The sequence below is a fragment of the Hyperoodon ampullatus genome (genome assembly GCF_949752795.1).
Source record: "Hyperoodon ampullatus genome assembly, chromosome: 11".
Taxonomy (NCBI): domain Eukaryota; kingdom Metazoa; phylum Chordata; class Mammalia; order Artiodactyla; family Ziphiidae; genus Hyperoodon; species Hyperoodon ampullatus.
Window position 1 is genome coordinate 34,470,149 of NC_136924.1, and position 18,892 is coordinate 34,489,040.

Consider the following 18,892-nt stretch of genomic DNA (forward strand, 5'->3'; position numbering starts at 1 on the left):
AGCCCCCTACACTGACCATGGACAGATAGGAGCAGAGACACCCAGCCAGCCTGCCTGTCGGCCTTCAGGCACCCACACAAACTGCACAGCACAAGCCAAGGTACAGACGGGGCTTTGCTCCAGAGGACAGAGGCCAGGAGTCTTGGGGCAGCTTCTCCACTCCATCCAATGCGTGCCCCCATCTCCTTTTGACTCTCAAAATCCCTTCCCTCCCACATGGACCCCCAGGCCATTCAAGCCCTCTGTTCTTGCCTATCTCCTTGTCCTCCAGCTCTGCCTGTTCCCATGGGTGTCCTGGGTGGGCCAGAGGCTCTGACACTAAACAGGAAAGGGGAGGGGAAGACAGCTTCAACAGGGCCTGGCCTGGGGGGTGGGGAGGATGCTCCCTGCCCGCAGGTCTCCAGTGCCACGCCAGGCTGACATGCGCTACTCAACACATTTTTAATAACTCATCCTGGGTGCTGGGCCCTGGAGACATGCAGTGGACAAAGACAAGTCCCTGCCTGGGAGAGCTCACAGCTGGCAGGGACACAGACTATAAACAAGGTAATAAATAAAAAGATAATACCAGTGATGAAAGTGGCGTGAAAAAATAATAAAAGAGGCCGGGGAGAAGAGAATGACGCAGAAGGGAAGAGGCAGACTTGATTAGAAACCTGGCTGAGCTCTCAGAGATCCGGGGAAGAGCACTGCAGGAGGGACCTGCCAAGGGCAAAGGGGAGGAGGAGCTCGGAGTGTTCTCAGGGGCAGCAAGAAGGCCTATGGGGCTTGAATGAAGCGCACCAGGCAGAGTGGCCCGCAGGCCTGGAGGCGCCAGGAACTGCTGGGCATTCAATCTGTGATCAGGGAAACTACGGGATCCGCATCTAGATGGCGCCCTCTGGTGGCCATGTGAGGAATAGACCGTAGTGGGACAAGGGCAGAAGTGGGAGAGCCGGTCGTCACTGAGGTGTCCAAGCAAGAGGGGAGGGAGGCTTGGACCACCGAGGTGGTGGTGGAGAATGTGCAAACTGGCTGGACCCAGGATATATTCTGTGGAGTCTACAGGATTTGCTAATGGAGGCAAGGAGGGTGCCAGTTTCATTCTTAGTAACTCGGCAGGTGGAAGTGCCATTTAACCAGGAGGGGGTGACTGTGGGAGGAGAGGGTTTGCACGATCAGGAATTGAAGCTTCCATTCTGCAAATTTCGGTTGAGAAGCCTGTTGGACATTGGGATGTCAAGTGTGGGGCTGGATGATGTATCTGGAGCAAGGAAAGAATCCAGACTAGAGACATAAGCGTGGAGTTGTCCAGATGCAGATGGTATTTAAAAGCAGGAGGTCCGCCAGGGAAGGGGCACCGCTCAAACAGGCAGGACTGAGCCGGAGCCCTGCAGCCTCCACGGGCTGCCTCCTTCTCTGCCTTGAGCTGCATGACCCGGGGAACTGGGACGGGGGCAGGAGGCAAGGAAACCCTTTCCTACCACACACTTGTCACTGAGTATGAAATATCTAGGGGGCATATCCATCCCCCTTCTGGGCTTTCCCGGCCCTGCCCTCACCCAGCTTCGGGACACTCACTTTGGCCTCCTGCCCAGGCCCACCTTCCCCTCCCTCCCTCCACACCCCAGCCAGCAGCCCATTCTCAGACCACTCTTCCTGCCCAAGTTACCCAAAGCACCCTTAATTTCTTCCTTCTTTGTCTTTCCAACCACACACTGGCTGGGCCCCATCCAGGAACCTAGACCTCCAGACCCACCCAGCCCACCCACGGGCTGCACCCAGTGGATGGAGACAGTCCACTGGGGCAGACTCCACCTTCAGCCTCAGCAAGGCCCTGAGCTCTCAGCCATCCCCTTGCTGAGCCCTAGAAGGCGCTCTTTCCCACACGCCCCTGGCCCTCTGACCACCACTTATTCAATAATCACAAACCCTCTGCTTCAGGAGGTGACCTCAGCTTCCATCCCACTCAAACCCGGCCAGAGATGAGTTCTCCTCCAGCTTCCCCCTTCACCCTCTCAGGGGCCTGGAACCAGCTGTGTGATCACGCCCGCCTCCTCCACTTGCTGGAGAGCCGTGAGCACAAAGCCAGTGCTGTGCAAGCCACAAACACTCGTCAATATCGAGGAGGCTGTGGCCACGGGGCCCACTTGCCCTTTTCATAGTCTATCCCTCTTGTCTCCTCTAGGACGCTGCTCTGCTCTTTCTCCAGCTTCTCCAACTGCTTTCCCACATTCACTCATTCCCACATCCTATATCTTACAAGGAAATAGTCCTGAGGCTTTGTTTCCACGTCCCCCCCAGCTGCCACCCACCCATCCAAGTCATCTCCTCACCTTACCTCTTAAGAAACCCCTCACCCACTGCAATCTGGTTTCTTCTGTGGCATAGCTGGAGTGAGACCAGCCCCAGACGTTAATACACAATGATGAGGGGTCCAGGGACTGGGCCAAGAAGGGCTGGGGTACCAGAGACCCCAGTGAGCCAAGGACACATTTGGGAGCTAAGTCGACATACTCAGGTCCTTCCACAGTACCGTCCTTCTGGAGACTGGCCCACTTCTATGGATTAGGCCATGCTCTCCAAAGGCACCAACAGAGCTCCAAAACTGATCGCCTCTCGCCACCCCTCCGTTGAAACCACTCTCTCAAAGGTCACCTGGGACTTCCAGATTCCTAAACCCAAAGGCCACTTCTTGATCCTGGATCAGTCATGTTTTGGTGCAGGAACTAAAAAACACTCTAGGTATCTTCAGCCGAAAGGGATTTAAGGTGGGGAATTGGGTGCTTAAAAATCACAGGAGGTACTCTCTAAGTGGGTAGGTCTCCAGGAACAACTCCCAGAACACTGCAGAACTGACCAAGGGGAACTGCTGCCAAGGCCACGAGCAGGAAACTTTCCAGGCTGCATGTCACAGGGAAGCACAGTGCAGGGAGGGTAAAACAAAAGGCAAGCAAGCCCTCCAATGGCTCCATCACAGGCCCCATTATCCCAGCCTCTCTGCATCATAGGGCTGTGGGCCACTCCCTCCCCTTTTAAGTTTTTTTTTTTTTTTTTTTTTTTTGGCCCCGCAGTGCAGCTTGTGGGATCTTAGTTCCCCGACCAGGGATCAAACCGGGGCCCTCGGCAGTGAAAGCACAGAGTCCTAACCAATGGACCGCCAGGGAATTCCCTTAAGTACTTTTTAAACACTTGCCTTGCATTGGCTTGCCCTCCTTTGCCCCGGCTCCGTGTGTCAACAGACTCCACTCCAGCGCAGGTAACAGAAACCCAGCAGCAGGGGTTAGAACAGGCAGGGCCTTATTGCCTCATTCAGCAAAACGTCAGGAGGAGGCAGCCCAGGCCTGGAGCAGCAGCGCCGCGATGCTTTCAAGAGCCCGGGCCCATCCTGTGTTTTGGTCCCATCATCCTTAGCACTTGTCCTACATCTTGTGCTTGTTGCAAGATGGTGGCCGCACCTTCCAGCCTCACAATCACATTCCGAGTGGCAAGGAAAGGAAAGAGTGAAGGGGCCCAAACTCATTCTCCTAATGAGAATTTCCTTTTATTAAGGAAGGGCTACCCCCCCCCAGGGACTTCCTCATTGGTCAGAAAGAGTCACATGGCCACCCTTGGCAGTAAGGGAAGCTGGAAAATAATGATTTCGCTTTTCAGACTCTGTAGTAGAGGAAGGAAAAGAGGAGATGGATTGGGAATTTTTAATGTTTTTCATGATTTTAATGAATTTTTAATGGTTGCCAATTTTTAATGTTTGCCATAGCCATAAAGGGAATTAGTTGTCCGGTCTTCAAGCATTGATGGATCCAGAATCTCATATGATGTCATCCAGACTCACTCTCCCTTGCTCTCCATCTCTCCACTCACTGTCTTCTGCTTTGGCTTAATTCTCAGGCTCCTTCTGGTGGCACAGGCACAGGCAGCTCCAGATTTGCATCATCTTCACAGCTAGAAATCACACCTGAAAGTTTTGTTTTCCTCATTGTTCCAGCAAAATTCCCAGGATTGAATCTCATTGGCCCTGCTTTGGTCACAGGACCACTGTTGAACCAATCACCACAGTCAGGGGATGGAATATTATTAGCTGGACCTAGGTCATGCCTTCTCCACCCCCTTCCTAGAGCTAGGGATGAGGTCAGCCTTATAAATCACCTGGACTGAAAGTGGAGGTGTGCTAGTCCCAAAAGAAAGCAAAGACCCTCTCTGGATAAGGTAGAGCAGATGCCTGGTAAGCACAAACTGCAGATGTCTCTAGATCCTGACCTCACCTTCCCTGACCTCCCTCCTCCAGTTCTTCTACCTGTCTAACCTCATCCTCATCTCTGGGCCCTTCTTCCAGCTTGGACCTCGTAACACTGTGCTCCACAGAGATCTGAGCTCAATCCTTTTCTCAGTCCAAAGCCACCATGAACTCACGCAGTCCCGTAACCTCGTGGACTTCTACATGGTGATGGCACCCAGATGCGTGTCTCCAAAGCAGATCTTGCTATGGAGCTCCAAATGTATCAATCGACTACACTATGTCATGTATAAACACATATTACATACACATACATTTGTAATATGTAAATACATACTACAAATACACATAACATAAAATTCAGTCTTAGCCATTTTGAAGTGTACAGTTCCGTGGTATTAAATACATTCATAATGTGCAGCCAGCACCACCACTCATAGCTCTTTTCATCTTGTAAAACTGAAACTCTGTCCCCATTAAACAATGACCCTTCTTCCCCCTCCCCCAACCCCTAGCAACCACAGTTCTTTTTGTCTCTGATTTTGACTACTCAAAGCACCTCATATAAGTGGAATCATATAGTATTTTTTTGGGGGGGGGACTTTTTTCACTTAGCATCATGTCCTCAAGATTCATCCATGTTGTAGCATATTGCAGAATTTCCTTCTTTTTTTTAAGGCTGAATCATATTCCACTGCATGTATAGACCACAGTTTGTTTAGCCATTCAGCCATTAATGGATACTTGGGTTGCTTCCATATTTTAGCTATTGTGAATAATGCTGCTGTAAACGTGGGTATACAAATGTCTCTTTGAGACTCTATTTTCAATTCTTTGGGGTCTATACCCAGAAGTGGAATCTCTGTGTCATACAGTAATTCTGTTCTTAATTTTTTGAGGAACCACCATATGGTTTTCCACAGCAGTTGTACCATTTTCCTTTCCCACCAACGGTGCACAAGGGTTCCAATTTCTTCACATCCTTGCCAACACTTGTTACTTTCTGTTTGTATGCTTTTTAAAATAATAGTCATCCTAATGGATGTGAAATGGTATCTCATTGTAGTTTTGCATTTCTCTAATGATCAGTGATGTTGAGCATCTTTTCATGTGCTTACTGGCCATTTGTATATCTTCTTTGGAAAAATGTTTATTCAAATCATTTGCCCATTTTTGAGTCGGGTTGTATGTTTTTCTGTTGTCAAGTTTTAGGAGTTATCTGTATATTCTGGATATTAATCTCTTATCAGATATATGATTTGCAACTATTTTCTCCCATTCTGTGGGTTGCCTTTTTACTCTGCTGATAGTGTTTTTTCTTTAATGCCCAAAACTTGTTAATTTTCATGAACTCCAATTTGTGTATTTTTTTCTTTTGTTACCTGTGCCTTTGGTGGCTTATCCAAGAAATCATTGTTAAATCCAGTGCCATGAAGATTTTGTCCTATGCTTTCTTCAAAGAATTTTCTTGTCTTAGGCCTTACATTTAGGTCCTTGATCCATTCTGAGTTAATTTTTGTATGTGGTGTTAAGTAAGGGACCAACTTCATTCTTTTGCATGTGGCTCTCCAGTTTTCCCAGCCCCTTTTGTCGAAAATATTCTTTTCCCCACTGAATGGTCTTAGCCCCTTTGTCTGCTTTTAATCTGTCTTATCAAGTCCTTTTTTCACATAATCATCAGAGCAACCTTTCTAAACTGCAAATCAGTGGTAGGATTGGCTGCCAGCTCCCCACATCTGGCTGTGTGACCCGGGTGGTGGGGTTACAGAAACTCTCTGAGGCTGAGCCTCACTCATCTACAAAACAGGATCACAATGGCCATCTCAAAGGGATGTGCTGAGGAGTGTTTGAGACAAAAGACTTGAACACCCTCTGCGGTGTCTGGCACAAGAGAGATTTCCTATCAAGGATGGTTCCTTTCTTAACTTCCTTATTACCAGTCAGGTAAGATAGGAAATGTACACTCGGGCTTCCCTGGTGGCATAGTGGTTGAGAGTCCACCTGCCAATGCAGGGGATGTGGGTTCGTGCCCCGGTCCGGGAAGATCCCACATGCCGCGGAGCGGCTGGGCCCGTGAGCCATGGCCGCTGAGCCTGCGCTTCCGGAGCCTGTGCTCCACAACGGGAGAGGCCACAGCAGTGAGAGGCCCACGTACCGCAAAAAAAAAAAAAGAAATGTACACTATATTCTGGCATGCAAAGCCTCTCAGAGTCTGGTGCCCATTTTTCTTTGGAGGCTCATCTCCCCGCTCCCCACAAAAGCCACACGCACAGATTCACTCACTTAACAGCATGAGCTCTGGCCCATGGATGCACCTAGAGGTCACCTGCTCAGCCTCACCTCCTCAGTCCGCACACGCTGTTCCCACCACCTGATGCCCTTCCTTCTTCTGCCTTCTCTCCTCCAAGCCAGTTCACATAACCTCCTTCTCTGTGGTCCCCACTGGGAATCCATCATTACCTACGTATCTGTTCCGAGAACTCATCACGTACCTGTAGAATCATCAGAGGATGATCTGCCCCACTGGACTGGCTCCCCAGGGCTTGGTTGGATCTCACTTTGTCCTGAGGAGAGGCAGTGATGTGAAAAGATGGACGTGGCCTTGTGACTTAGACTCATGGGATCTCACATCTCTACCATTCAGAGACCCTGGGACCCTGGATAAGACACTTCACCCTCTGGGCCTCAGTTTTTCATCTGTAAAATGGGGATAATCATATCTATTTCACAGAATGTTTGTGAAGATCAGAGGCCAACGGATTTTTTAACAATGTATTCAAGTATTATATGAATAATTTTAAATGTAAAACTGTATCAAATGGGAAGTGTGGGTGTTGAATGGACATTATAGCTCACCCAGGATGGGCAGCCAGGATGCAAACTCAGGTCATCTAAATGCAGAATGCAAGTTCTTAACCACTATGGAAGATGGATAGATGGACAGGTGGTACCGGGATGGAGGGAAGAACGGATAGTGGATGATGGAAGGAGGCTGCGGGGGGCGGGGTGGACCAGTCACTGGATAGAATCAGGAGGCTTCCATGTGAGGCTTTCCCAGCTGAAGCCCAGCCACTCCCCACTTAGCCCTCAAAGAGAGCTGGGATAGGGTGAGGCACTCACTTCGGGTGCAGAATCTAAAGGGAAGCTAAAGTCACTAATCAAGATAAATAATCCTTTAGGTGATATCTTCAGAAATCAAAATCAATGCAAAAAAACCCATAATGAACAAAATATCAAAAATAATGTTAATATTTTAAAATTTAAATAAAGATCAAATCTGCCCCAGCGTTTATACGACCTCTTCCTGGTCCAGGCCTTACCTACCATCCCAGCACCTCCCCTCCCAACCCGGACCCATCACCCCCAGTCCATCACTTCACCACCACCCCCATCGCCACCCTGAGGCCGGCAATGGAGAGTCGGGGAAGGAAGTGATGGAGAATGAAAGAGAAGGCAGAGAGAGGGGGCTGCCACGCTCTTCCCAGCGCCCAGCCCTGCCGGCCTCCCCCCAACCCCCAATACAGTCACCGCCCATAGACCCAAACACGGGCCTTGACGGCTCCTCTGGGTGGCGTTCCCCTGGCCACCACAGGGTGGCGCCCGTGGGCTGATTTTGGTCTCCGAGGAACCAGCGGAAGGGGACAAGGGAAGAGGGTCGGGGCCTCCTGGATCTCCCAAGGCCGCGCTGGGTGCTGGCTGCTTGACGTGGATTCTTTCATGAAATCCCTCACACCTTCCCTCGTGGGAGGTGCTGTCATTATCCCCGTTTTTACAGAGAAGGAAAAAGAGGCCCAGAAAGGGCAAGTGGACGGCACCTGGTGGGGACCTGGCCGTGTCTGCAGGGCTCCTCGACCTGCGCCAACCACTAACCGGGAGCCCAGAGGCCCCATGCCTCACAGAGGGCACTCTGGGCAGTCTTGGGAATAAATGGGCAAACAGGCCCATTTTGCAGAGTTGGAGACCGAGACTCGCATGGCTGAGTCCCTTAGCTCCCGTCATACAGCCGGAAGGGACGGAGGAAGCAGGGGAAGCCTGGGACTGCCCAGCACCATCCCATGCCCTGACCCCACCAGCGTGACCCCCGCTTGTGAGGCCCTGTGTCCTGGCCTGTAGATTCAGCCGTGCCCAGAGAGAAAGTTCTAGCAGGTGGGAGTCAGGAGCCTTTGTTCCTCCCCCTCCGTGCTGACTTTGGCCAGGTCATGTGCTCCATCGGTCCCAGGGTCATCTCAGGACCCTGTGGGCCTGGGGTCACAGAAACCAGATGGGGCCTCCTCCCAGCACATCGACAGCCTGGTGTGGGCAGGAGGGCAGAGGGTGAGGGGCAGCCGAGGGGACAGGACGAACAGGAGGGAAAGAATAAAAACCAGAACTCAGGGCGCTTGGGAGCACCTCCCTACCTCCACGGTTCTCTCTTCCATAAGCACAAGGAGAGAGATCTCAGACACACTAAGGGGCCTTCCAGCAGAACATTCTGGGATTCCAGGACTGCAAGCTCATTGCCATCACAAGCTGGCCTATGTCACCATTCCTGGACATGACTCATACAGCCCAGCCTGGCCCAGGGACCTGGCTTCCTGATAACTGAAGGTTCTGGTTAACAGAGTTGCCATGCTCGTATGGTGATGACCAATCTCAGAGTGACTCTAGAAGTGACTCTCATTTCATCCCAGGGCCCTGTTGGGAGTGTTACCACCTCCAAAACCATGGTTTGCAGGTGGAGAAGAGGTGCCAGCTGGCCACCTGCCTTCTGGTTAGATGGAACTTTACGGTTGTAGGACGTAGAAGGTCAGGGATCAAAAGGTCCTTAGAGCTGATTTTGTCAAACCCTGACAGTCACCCCAACCACTTATTCATACAACAAATACTTACTTAGCATCACCATGTGCCACAGACTAACTAGATAGAACCAGCCCCATCCCTCCTAGCGTTTATAATCCAGTGATGAAAACAAATATCGAGCAAGTAATTATAGTGATGGGTCCTAGGATTCTGGTAGGGTGCGCTGAGAGCCATGAGCATGTGGGTCCGGGAAAACTGCCCAGAGAAAACAGATTAAGCCAAAACCTGAAGCTTGAGTAGGAATTGACCAGAGAAGGCAAGGAGAAAGAGCACATCTGGTGGCAGGAGTGGCATGTGCAAAGGCCCTGGGGCATGAGAGTACACGGTCTGATCAAGGTAAAGAAAGATGGCCTACAGAGCAGTAGCATAGAGTGGATGGGAGAAGAGGGCAGAGCACCAGGCAGAAGCCAGACTCCAGAGGGTCTTGTGGGTCATGCTATGGAGTCTCAATGCCATCCTGAAGGCAATAGGGAGCCACTGAAGGTTTTTAGGCAGAAGAATGACGTGACCAGACATGTCTTAGAAAAATCAGTCTGGGTACTATGAGGGCAAAGATTCGGGGTGGGGGTGGGGCAAGGCTTGAGGCCAAAAGACCTACTCAAGCTGTCACAAGAGGAAAGATGATGTGATGGTGGCCTGAATAGGGAGGTGGCAATGAGGGAGCCTGAGGAGTCCATGGCTCCGAGAGTCATTTGGGACACCAGACTCCAGGGAATATTGATTATGCAGGCAGGGAGGAGGGAAAAGAGGGGTCTAAATCGATGCCTGGGGTCCCGCCTGGGTGACTGGGGGCGGGGCGGGGGAGCAGTGCTGTCGTTTGCTGAGCTGGAAAACATACAAGGGGCCAGTTTGGGACCCACTGAGCGGAGGAAACACCCAAATGGAGTTGTCAGGTGGGAAACTGGAAATGTAAGAGTCAGAACAGAGCACAGGGCGGGAGTGTCGGTGCGCACTCTCGGACCTTGAATGACAAAGAAAGAGGTGCTGGGACAGGCCCCGAAGGAACCCCAGCATCCTACACACCACTGTGTCCATGTCCCCAGGGACCGGCACATTGCTTGGTGTGAGGAAGAGTGGCAAGTGGTATTTTCCAAAGATGGCGGCACCAGCATCTCCCATGCACATAATCTCATAATGTGACCCCGTGACTATGGTGGAAGTGACACTGAGAGACTTCCAAGGCCAGGTCATAAAAGGCAACTGTTTCCACCTGGCTCTCTCATGGCTCCCAAGGCTACTGGCTACCTGGAACCGCCATGCTGGAGGGGCCACGTGGAGAGTCCACAGAGGGCAAGAGAGAGATGCCAAGTAGTTCTAAACGTTCAAGCCCACAGACCCACCGCCAGCTACGCAAGACAGTGAGCCTTCAGGTACCCCAGGCCCATTCTTGGGCTGCCCCAGTTGACACGAAGTAGAGCCCAGACCAGCTGTCCCCACTGAGCCCTGCCTACATTGCAGATTCATGAGCAGAATAAATGTCATTTAGATCCACCAGGAAGTTTGGGAGTGGCTTGGTACGTAGCAGAACAATGGGCACTTCATAAATGTGTTGAACAGACATTTCAGGACACATAGAGAAAAGGGAGCCTGCAGAGGAGTCTGGGAAGTGGTTAGGAGGTGAGAAGGAATCAGTGAGTGAGTGAGCGGCCCAAGGGCACACAGCAGACTGGTGGCCGAAACTTTAAGTCTGGTCTCCTCTGCCCACTATACTTGGGTTTGACCCGAGATTTTTATGTTATCTTCCTTCCTTCTTTCCTTTCTTTTATGATGAGAATTTGTATCTCCCAGACTATCACCCATATATACAAAAAACTAGGAATATGAAAGTATACAATCAGGTCCAGGAGAAAAGAAGGCAAATGTGCCAAATGATGCTGCAGTTGAGCTTCAGATTTGCTTGAGTTCCTGGGCAGCTGGAGTAAAAAGAGAACAGGGCAAGTTACTCAGTTCTCCTTACTGGAAAAGGGGAAACAGGCCAGTGCTCTGGTGAGTTGCATTTTCCTAACACCCTGCTAGAAGAAAGCTCTGTGTGCTCTTGATGTAAGGAGCACTGAGTGACATCACGCCTTCAACAGCAAATACAGAAGTGGTCTCCTTATTTCCTGTAATAACTTCTTTGCTAAAGGCTGACCCCAGAGCTCTGAAGCCCGGAGTGTATCCTGACATCATTACAGAGGGAAGGACAACATCTCCCTTGCCGGGGTTGCAAGCATTTGAGCATATATTTAAAATAATGATTTCAGGCCCCTCCATCAGAGGATGGACCCAGGAGTCAGTGGCCTGGCAGTTTGTACATTAATAGACTCCCAGGGGGACATATCCAGGGGTCCCCTGACAAAGAGAATCTTTCCTAAATCTCAGGAAAACAGACAGTAAAACAGGGCCTACTGTCCACTGGGGCCCTGGAGCACTCTGGAAATTAGACGAGCCATGGGGAGATGGACAAGGGCCAGTGGCTGCCTCCACTGAGGCCCGTTCCACTGTACAACCACGCCCTCCAATCTTTACAAGCCAGAGTGACGCTCTGCAGTATCCCCATTTTACAGGTGAGAATGCTGAGTCCCAGAGGATACTGCCACAGCTCATAGGTGGAGGCACTGAGGTTCAAAGCCAGGACCCACTGAGCTAGAGGCTGACGCCAGGAAGAGGCCAGTTTCCCAGCTGAAACACACATCAATCCTTCATAAACAGCCTGAGTTTCACCAGTGACAGGGTCACATTCATTCCTTCAAGAAGCATGCACTGCACACCTACTGTGTGCCCAGTCTGTTCTAAGTCCCTCGGAAGCAGCAGGGAACCAAACCAACCCAGTGTATTAACTTATATACTAACCATATTTCCTTATTTTCTACATTCTTGAGGCTCTGGCATCTGGGGCCTCACTTCTGGGAAGCGACTTCCACGGCACCAGGGTTAGCTAATTTCTAGAGCTAGTAAGTGAAGGGGCGTGCCAACATGAATTTCAGATGCAAACCAACCATCTTGGGTCCGTATCCCCATCTGCTTCCTCTGTCTGGCTTTACATTCCAGGACATAATAGTCTTTCCTAGACAACTAGGAACCACCTCGATTGCCCAGAGCCTGCCAAAATTATTCCAACTAGCCAATCCTAACCCTGCTCCATGCTTACCTTGCCTCACCCATTTCTTCCCTGGAAAACCACAATAAAGGCTTTTGTCCATGCTTTCCTCTCACTTTTCTGCCCCCTTAACTGGCCCTGCTACTTCTCTGTGTGGCTCTGCGTGGCCTGCCACGCCCCCTTCTCTTGGGAATCTGTGCGTATAACATATCCCTTCTCGACACCCCCGTTCACTGCCTCCACTTCCTCAGCTTCCCGGCCTGTGGCCCCTGCCTGGCCACCTCCCACCCCAGTCACCCGGCTATAACGCAGTGAACATTCAGGGACCTTCACCTCCCCCCACCCCCTGACCCTGCCGGGGACACTGATGACCAACTCTTAAAAGGCCATCATCTCTTGGGCTTCCCTGGTGGCACAGTGGTTAAGAATCCGCCTGCCAATGCAGGGGACACGGGTTTGAGCCCTGATCCGGGAAGATCCCACATGCCGCGGAACAATTAAGCCCGTGCGCCACAACTACTGAGCCTGTGCTCTAGAGCCCGTGAGCCACAACTGCTGAGCCCGCGTGCCAAGAGCCCATGCTCCGCAACAAAAGAAGCCACCATGATGAGAAGACTGTGCACTGCAACGAAGAGTAGCCCCCGCTTGCTGCAACTAGAGAAAAGCCCGTGCAGCAATGAAGACCCAACACAGCCAAAAGTAAAATAAATAAAAATAAATTTATTTTTTTAAGCCCTCATCTTGGGGTCTCTGACCACTCCTGGGTTTCCTCCTGTCTCTCCAACTGCTCCCCTTCCCTCTCTGTGGTGACATCTCTCTCCAGGGCCCCACGGGTTAACGCCTTGGTTCCCACCAGCAGCCACCTCTCTAGCCGGCGGCGTCCACCACCCACCTAGATGCTGCAAATACCAGCTGCTCTGTTTCCTGGGATCCCCTGCATAGAGGTGTGAGCATGGGTCCACCTTGGCCAAATGGGATGAGCAGAGCCCTGGTGGGCACGGTCAAATAGATATGAGATGCCTGGAGCTGCTGCAGCCATCTGGTGACAACGAGGGAGGCAGGACACAGGGAGACGTGGCCTCTGGCCACTCGGGCCTACTGGAGACCTTCTGCTTCCTCCAGGCCCCCACTTCTGTGAGCTTGGGAGGAAGGTAGAGCCTGGGCCACGTCCTGTGTGTATGTGATATGCACACATGCACTTGATGTGCAAGTGTGTGCTCCTGTGCCCTGCAGAAACTATTGTCCCCAAACTACTGCCACCCCAAAATCAGAAATCAGAGAAAATTATGAAGGGTTGGAAAGGGGAAGTGGGAGTCAGGGAGGCCCTGAGTGGAGGGCAGAGACCTAGGAGGAGGAGGAGGTGCAGGGAAGGGACAGACCCCAGGCAAGACCAGATCCAGGCCTGGATTCATGCCAAGTCCCACCTCCATTCCATCTCAAGCCTCTGAGCCTTTGCTCATGCTGTTCCTCCAACCTGGAACACCCTTCCCTCACCTTCTCTGAGGCACAAACTCCTGCTTGATCTTCCAGAGGATTCTTTTCTTCCTTGTACAGATATCCAAGACTCCAGACAAGCATCCCTGCTCTGTGAAGCCCTTGCTAAGTGATGTGGCAGTGACTGGTCCAGAGATGGGCCCATGACCTAGGCCTAGCCAGTCAAAGTCTTTCCCTGAGAATCTTTTTGGGTAGGGCCTCTTTCTGAAGTCAAAGGTACTTTGATGTGAGCCTGGAGCCTTCTGTGGCTAGGTTGACTGCCCCATGGAGAAAACCCATCTGTAACCAGAGACAGAAACAGCTAAGGCAGACAGAGAATGAGAGAGAGAGAGAGAGAGAAGAGAGAGAGGGGGAGAGAACAAGGACATTTTGAGTCTCTGGTATCCATATCACCCAGGCCAACCCCATCCCTGACCCTCCAGGAACTGAGCCAGTAAATTCCAGTTTAAGCCAGACTGAGTTATGTTTCCTTAAAAACAAAAGATGCTTGAATTCTGGAATATCACCATTCTCTTTAATGACTCGCACTGGCCCATCATCTGGACCCCAAATAATTTATTAACCATCTAGTCCCTTATGTACATTTTTACTCTTCCCATATTCCCCAGTTATCAGTGATGCTGTGTGCTTGCTCACCCCTTCCCACATACGTGCAATTATCTCATTAGGGGCAATTTCTAGAGGTGAACTTGTACATGAAAGTGTGCTTCACTGCCCTTAACCCCCAGCCCTGTCTTTGGCTGAGTCGTGGACCCTCCCACAGGTCTAGCTTCCCTCTATCCTTCTGTCCTACAGGTTCCCAGTAAGTCTGTGGCCAAACCCAGATGAGGAGTGACAGGTATGATGGAAATCAGGAACATTTGGAGAGCCCGTGGGCTTCTGGAGACCTGCTTACTGCTCGGGCCTTATAAGCAAGACCCTCAGCAGCCCCAGGATGTAGGGATGCACCACCCACCAGACAGAGGCTATCTACAGTTCTGAGTCATGAGATAAAATGAGAAATCAGAGGAAATTATGAAATGGGAGGATTTCAGAAATGATCCATCCCAGACACTCACCCTGCCCACCACCTACCATGTCCCACCCAGTCCAGCTGACTTAACCATGTGTCCCATGAAGGCTGGGATTTTTGTCTGTCATGTGCCAATGCCAAAAACAGCACATGGCACATAGTAGGTCTTCAGTAAACACCAACTGAATGAATGGACAAATGGATGGATGGATGAGTGGATGGATGGATGGATGGGTGGGTGGATGGATGGATGGAAGGATGGATGGATGGAGTACTCTCTGCAGCCCAAAAGGGTTCAGTGATTCAGCCCTTACCCACGCTAAGTCTCCTCCTTTTCCAGGTCTAAGTTACCTTATATGTAAAATGAGGTCATTGTATTAGACCACCTCTAAGCTCCTTCTAGATCTCTTTCCTTAGAGCCATTGGTGTCAAGGTGAAGAATTCTGAGCTTTGGGGCAAACAGAGAGTGTCACTCATGTAGTTTTGCTACAATTCAATTCAAGTGCTGGACCTTTTTATCTCTCCCCTGAGGGGTGGGCAGGCCGCTGAGTTTCTTTCTAAATGTTTAAAATGATGCTTGCACAAATTCAGAACGAGAATGAAGTGAGCACAGGGCTTGAATCTGAGCTTTGCCTCTTCCTGGCTGTGTGACCTTGGGCAAGTGACTTAACCTCTCTGAACTCAGTTTCCCATCTATAAAATAGGGATTGTAATACACTTCATTGGGTTGTGGAAAGGATTAAGTGAGATGTGCACTTAGCACAACACCTGGCAGGTAGTGAGCACTCCATAAATGGTTGTGGTGATTGTTTGGGGACCTCCCAGGCCCCATGGTTGGGGACTGTTGTGTGTTGTCCCATAACCAATTATGGACCTCCACCTCATGTACATGAAGGAAGCAGAGACTCTGACCTCAGCCCAGAAAGAACTAGAGGAAGAGCCCTTTAAGGGGAGCCCTTCCCATCTTCATCCTTCTTCCTACCTCAAATTCAGGCATAGCGGCTGGAGATCAGGCAGCCACTTTGGACCATGAGGAGACCGTAAGGACAGAAGTGGTAAGTTAGAAGGAGCCTGGATCCCTGATTACCAGGCTTCCATGAGGGCAGTCCTATATTACCTACCTCAGGCTTCTTTCTCGTAGGAGATAAATATACCTCTAATCTCTTTAAGCCATTGTTATTTGGGTTTTCTTTTTCATGTAAGCAAACTTAATCTTTTTTTTTCTTAGCAAGTTTATTGTTTTTAATTTATTTATTTTATTGATTTATTTTTGGCTGTGTTGGGTCTTTGTTGCAGCGCTCAGGCTTTCTCTAGTTGCGTTGAGCGGTGGCTTCTCTTCGTTGTGGAGCACGGGCTCTAGGCGTGTGGGCTTCAGTAGTTGCGGTGCATGGGCTCAGTAGTTGTGGCTTGCAGGCTCTAGAGCGCAGGCTCAGTAGTCGTGGCGCACAGGCTTAGTTGCTCCACGGCATGTGGGATCTTCCTGGACCAGGGCTCGACCCCGTGTTCCCTGCATAGGCAGGTAGATTCTTAACCACTGCACCACCAAGGAAGCCCAAGCAAACTTAATCTTATCTGTCCCCATTTTGCAGATGACAAAAAACAAGGCTCAGCGGTTAGAAGCCCACACAACTGGCAGATGCTGAGTCAGGATTTGAATCCAGGTCTCCATAGCTCCCCTACTGCTGACTCTACCAAACCCTTTGCCACCCACAGTGAGAGTACCCTCCCTCCCAGGCTACCTGCATACAAGCTGTTAGACATGATCGGGGCTATAGGGGAAGAGCAAAGGAAGGTGTAATCACCGAAGGCTTCACAGAGGAGGTGGTATTTGAGTTGAGTCTTAGAGAAAGAGATAGTAATAATACTGAACCATTCAACCAGTCCGTCAGACAAAAAGGGAAGTCCCAGATGCCAAACTGTGGCCCTGGGCAAGGGACACCTACTAGGCCTGGCTGTAGCATTAGAATATGTGTCAGCGGTCCCCAAAGCCATCCCCAGTTTCAGTGATTCACCAGGAAGATTCACAGAACTCGGCATATAGTCTTACCTGCAGCTGTGCTCTATTACAGCAAAAGGATACAAAGCAAAATCAGTGAAAGCACGTGGAGTGACGTCCAGGGGAAACCAGGCATGAGCTTTCAAGCATCCTCTCCCAGTGGAGTCACACAGGAGGTGCTTCATTCCTCCAGCAAAAACTTGTGAAAACACGAGAGGTGTTGTCAACCAGGGAAGCTCAGTAGAGATTCCACTCCCCAGGTTTTTACTGGGAGCTGCTCGCACAGGCACCCTCTGCCTAGCACATACCCAGATCCCAGAGTCCCGGGAGGAAACGGGTGTTCAGCACAAACCACACTGTTTGCACAAACAGTTTGGGTCACTCTTACCAGGAAACAGCAGGAACCCTCCTGAAATCCAAGTTCCCAGATGCCAGCCGGGGGCCAAAATGCAAGTTGGCCTTTTATATATATGTATATATGGGGGTTTTTTTAATTGAAGTATTATTGTTTTACAGTGTGTGTTAGCTTCTGGTGTACAGCAAAGTGATTCAGATATAGATATAGATGTATACTTTTTCAGATTTCAGATTCTTTTCCATTATAGGTTATTACAAGATATTGAACATAGTTCCTGTGCTGTACTGTAGGACCTCGTTGTTTATCTCTTTTATATATAGTAGTATGTATCTGCTAATCCCAAACTCCTAATTTATCCCTCCCCCTCCACCCTTTCCCCTTTGGTAGCCGTATGTTTGTTTTCTATGTTGGTGAGTCTGCTTCTGTTTTGTAAATGAGTTCATTTGCATCCTTTTTTTTTTGGTTCCACCTATAAGTGATATCATATGATACTTTCTTTGTCTGATTCCACTTAGTATGATAATCTCTAGGTCCATCCGTGTTATTTCATTTCTTTTTTTATGGCTGAGTACTATTCTATTATGTGTGTGTGTGTGTGTGTGTGTGTGTATCACATCTTCTTTATCCATTCATCTGTCGATGGACACTTAGGTTGCTTCCCTGTCTTGACTATTGTAAACAGTGCAAGCAGTCCTTTTAAAGAATAACAGTCTCAGACCCACTGTTACCACTTTTCTGCACAGGGAATGACACTTTTCTCTCCAATTCTATTTTTGAAGTGACCCAGGAAATGGTTTTCTTGTGCCTGAGGCCCTGATGTGTTGAGAAAATTCTAGTTTACCATGAAGATAATTTCAACAAGTTTCCTAGGAAATAACCTTGAGCTAGGCAAGAACTGGCAGGCAGGGGGTGCTGGCATGGGGGCAGGTTTGAAGAGCCTGACAGCTCTAGACCAGCAGTGAGTAGGCCCAGCTGCTGGTCCTCAGCCGGCTACTCACTCAAGTTCCAACTTGGTCAAGCATGTCCCCTAAAGGAGCCTCAGTTTTCTCTTCTCCATGTGTCTCCATCCTCAGCAGGCCACCCGGGGCAGCTGGGCTACAAGGTTTCTTAAGGCCTCACCTCGGAAGTCATGTAACATTCACTTCTGTCACATTCTAGTGGTCAAAGAAAGACACAGCCCAGTCCAGATTCAAGGGGAAGAGAAATAGACACCACCTCTTGATGGGAAGAATGACTGCATCACAGTGCAAAGGGGTATGGAGACAGGAAGTGGTGGAAATTGTAGCCAACTTTTGCATCAACCACACCATCTCCCCTGTGTGCCCTTCATTCATTCATTCATTCATCCATTCATTCATTGCACGCTTGAACACCCCCTAGGTTCCCAGCATTTACCAGACATGGGACACAGAGGTGAACTTGTCCTCATGGGGCCTCGAGACTGGTGGGGGAAGCAGACGAATAAACCGATATGTGCCACAAAGTTACAAGGAATGAGCATTTACTTTATAGATCTTTATTTACAATGCACCGTTTTCCATAAAGTATGGAATCAGCCTGCCAAAAAAAGGCACAAGCAATAAAATTATAAATTTTAACCCCCAAAGAAAATTTAAACCAAAAGGGTAAAGAAGATAGTGTTTATTGAATAGCCAAGCATCTTACACACATTATCTCCCTCCATCTTTTCCACAACCCTGAGGTAAGGATTATTATTCCCGTTTCGTAGTTAAGCAAACTGAGGCTCATGGCAGATAAGTGACTCACCCAAGTTCACACAGGTCCTGAGTGGCAGAGCTGAATCACACTGCTGAGTCTGGCCTTAAAGTCCGTATGCTACAACAGAACAGCTGTAAAAGAGCTTCAGATTTGACTGAGCTTCCTAGCAGCCTGGGGGA